The sequence below is a fragment of the Elephantulus edwardii genome, unplaced genomic scaffold, assembly GCF_000299155.1.
Source record: "Elephantulus edwardii isolate Elephantulus edwardi_28Jun2011 unplaced genomic scaffold, EleEdw1.0 scaffold00136, whole genome shotgun sequence".
NCBI classification, from domain to species: Eukaryota; Metazoa; Chordata; class Mammalia; order Macroscelidea; family Macroscelididae; genus Elephantulus; species Elephantulus edwardii.
In genome coordinates this window covers 889338-893502 of record NW_006399886.1, presented here as the reverse complement: position 1 = coordinate 893502, position 4165 = coordinate 889338, and positions in this window count along the sequence as shown.

The window sequence follows — 4165 nt, the reverse complement described above, 5'->3', positions numbered from 1 at the left end:
ATAGAGCAGGATTTAGGGCTTTTGTATATAGGGTCACTATGAGTTGCAAGCGACTTGACGGCACATAACAACGACAACAATGCTGATAATAGGAATTAGGGAAGGTCTCCATCTCTGAATAGGCCCCTTAACACCTTGAATTCACCCATAAGACCCTGAGCAAAGAACCCAGCCCCATTATTCCTTACTCTTCTTTGGTTCCTCAGGTTTACAGAAATATGCAATAATAGTTGCTGTTTTCTACCGCTTAGTGTGTTATACTGTGTCAAGATGCAATAGAAAAACCAAACAGCAGTGAACAATCCTAACATTCGTCAGGTCACTGACTAAGTTGAGTGACTTTGACCTTGAACACAACAATTTATATAAACATTCATATTACTGTATCAATTATATCCATTTCTGAACTGCATTTTAAGTAAAAATTGAGACATTTACCATTATTTGAATAAAATCATAAACAAAATTCCCAAATTTTTTTAACAATTGATAACATGTTGAAAATTAATTGATCAAAGCTACTATCTTTAAAGGGAAATTTTGTATCCATCCCAGATGGACCTGTGTTGGGAGTCATTTTTTAGAGTATGATAATATGACTTGTCAGCAGCAGTATACATTCTTGTTCTAAAATGTACCCCTATCATCCAAAATATTATTCATGATTACCCACATGTGCCTGCCACACATCTGTTTTTAGCTTTTCTATTCCTACCCCTGGATTCTGCTGTAACTTTTCAATGCCTTGATTTCTTAAAATTTCATCAACCACAAATTAAGCTCTCAGCCACCCTCACCTCCCATTTCCAAATGATTATCCACACCTGAAGACTTTACAACTTCACAGGGCTTCCCTGCTTGCCTGGTCTGGCTGGGAAGTTTATTTTCGCTAAGTTCAACATCTTAAAACATTTCAGATATGGATGTAAAGAATTGTAAGAGATGAACAATTCACTTAATATAGAAGAAAAAGAGAAGAAAATTTTGCATTAAAGTTTAAAAATGGTTTAATTGAAAGATAAAGATGCCAGTAACAACAACAACAAGGAGTTAACAGGAGAAATTCAGTCTAGAAGGAAATGAGTTAGTTTGGGATATATTAAGGTTGTTTACTCAAATGCTAAAAGAAGAAATTGGTACTACAAGATTTAAGATGTAACCTTATTTTGCAACTTAAAACTGCCTTCTAATCTCCTCACCTGCATTTTGGAGTCTTCAACTATTTTTTATTAAATAAATCTACCGAGGATTTTGTTTCATTCATTTTTATACCTTGGAAATTGTTTTTATTTAAACATAGCTCTTCTTGATATAAATATAAGTCCATACTCTCATTTAAAAAATCATATTCTATCATGTTTCTCTTTTTAATTCAAGGAATAAAAAGTCTTCTTTAGGGAATATTCCTCCGAACTTTGTAGCTAGTTTGGTATTATGACCAAGCAAGGAAATTTCACTTCCAAGTATAACCACAAACTCAGCTACTTTCCTCTGTAAACTATTGTTCCAACATATTTCAGCCTGAAATTTTCCAGCTGTGCTCAAGGGCTTCACAGAACCACATGGAAACTATTTCTTGGGGCTTATTTTTAATTACAGACCTTACTCTCCTTTGGTTCCTCACATATTACAGCTTCCAAGGTTACATGATGCTCCAGAGACATAACATTTGTGACACCACCACTGTATGATATTCTACAATAATGAATATCATAGGACAGATGGGAGAATTACCACAGAATTTGAATTTGTTTTTGTAGTTTATTCAAAAAAGCATCCATACTACCATTAATGGGAATGCTTTGAACTCATCAGATGTTATTCATCCAGTTAGAGGCCTATAAATATACCACATAACTAAGATACCACAAAATGTCATGCTAAGCAAGATCCGTACTCTTAATGACAGAAGTGGTAGCATACATTACACATCCTTCCAGCAGGAAAAATACAATAAAGAATATTGTGTGACATGTCCATCTAGAAAAGCACCCTAATGACTGATGTGTCTTATTGGAAAGACTTCTAAGCAAACTCTCAAGTAAGTCACATATTCATTTCTCACAAATGAGAAGTCAGTCATATTTAGTTCTCATAAAATGCATTAAAATAGTTAAAAATATTTTATTTAGTCTGAAATAGCCAATGTGTGTAAATTAATAATTCTATCTCATGCATTTAGAATCTCACAAATCTTGGTTAATTCTAAACTAAGTCTAGAATTTGCATGGTCTAAAAAGGAATTAAAAAGATTTAAGATAGAATCTATACAACCAGAACTCAAGATCCACAGTATTTGTTAATTGAGCATTACAGAAATGAACCAGAAGATAAAAGTAGGCTTTCGTAATGAAGAGACCCTCCAGTGTCTTTTGCCTGAGTTTACAAATTTAAAGGACTCATTTATCATTATTGGGGTTTGTTTTGTTTTTCTTTCAGTGAAGTGTCTGTGGGAAGAGATGAAGTTAAAAATGGTATTAGTTGATAAATAAGGAATGCTGGTGATGTGATTAACATGCCAAACTAGTAGCCAACCAGAAAGTCTTCAGTTAGAATCTACCAGCTTGTTCCATGGGAGAAAAACGGACAGTTTCCTCCGTTAAAGATTGCTGTTATTTTTGTTACATACCTTCGAGTCACTTATGACTCATAGCAACCCTATGCTCAATAACAGAACCCTACATTATCCTGAGCCAATCTCACTGTCTCTGACACACCTGCCCTCATTATCCCAGCTGTGTCAATACATCTCATTCAGGTTCTTCCTCTCCTGTGCCATCCCTCCACCATTCCAAGCATGATGTCCATCCCCAAGGAACAGTCCCTCCAGGCAACATACCAACGTATGTGAGATGGAGGGAGCTTCAAAATCATTGCCTCCAAAGAGCATCTTGGTTCACCCTCTCTAGGACAGACCTGTTTGTTCTCTTAACACTCCATGGTATGTTCAGTACTCTTCTTCAGTACCACAACTCCAAGAAATAAAGTCGTCGTCTTCTGTCATCATTATTCATTATCCAGATCTCTGATGCATAGCAAGTAATTGCAAAGATCGTGGCCTGGATCAGGTTCACCTTAGTTTCCAGATTGACATCCTTGCTCTTCAGCACTCTGGAGAGGTCCCTGATGGCAGAATTTCCCAATGCAATTTGTCATTTTATTTCCTGACTGCTAGTGCCCAGGCGGTTGGTTGCAGAACAAAGCAAGCTGAAAGATTGATAGATTATTAATCCTTAAATTATTGTACCCTTAAAGATTACAGCCTCAGAAACTTGATAGAGAGTTCCTTGAGTTGCACTCAACACAATGTAGTGGATTTGATTGGTTTTGATATTTACTAACTAATTGAAATAATCATATATTGTAATTCACTGTCTACAGAAGAATAAGGTATTTCAGCAATTTAATATCACCTGCTACTATGGAATAGCAAGACCAGCATTAAGGTGATTTTGTTGTTGTTGTTGTTATCAGATGCCATAGAGTTGAGTATGATCATAACGACAATAGGACCAACAAATCTAAGCCCTGTCCTATCCTATGCCATCCTCACATTTCCTCACACATCAGACCCCATTGCAGCAGTCACCATATCAATCCACCTGGTTGGTCGAAGGTCTTACTCTCCTTCACTAATCTTCCATCTTTGCAAGCTTCATATCCTTCTCCAAAGAATATCCCCTCCTACAACATGTCTGAAGTATGTGAGGCAAAGTCTCATCATCTTTGCCTATAAAACTCAGTCTGGCTGCATCCTCTCCAAGACATATTTGTTTGTTCTTTTGGCAGTACATGGGATATTCAGCACTCTTCTCCAACACCGTAACTCAGAGACATCAATTCTTCTTCTGTCATCCTTATTCATTGTCCAGCACTGAGATGCATAGCAAGTGATCAGAAAAACCATGGCCTGACTAGGACACACCTTAGTCCACAAACTGTCATTGTTGTTGTTAGATGCCATCAAGTCAAGCACAACTCATAGCGACCCTGTGGACAACCAATTAAACCCTGTCCTATCCTGTGTCACCCTCAGGCTTCCCGGCACACTAGAGACCATTGCAGCTGTCATCGTGTCAATCCACCTGGTTAAAGGTATTCTTCTCCTTCTCTCACCCTCCACCTTTACAAGCATCATGTCCCTCTCCAAGGAATAGCTCCTCCT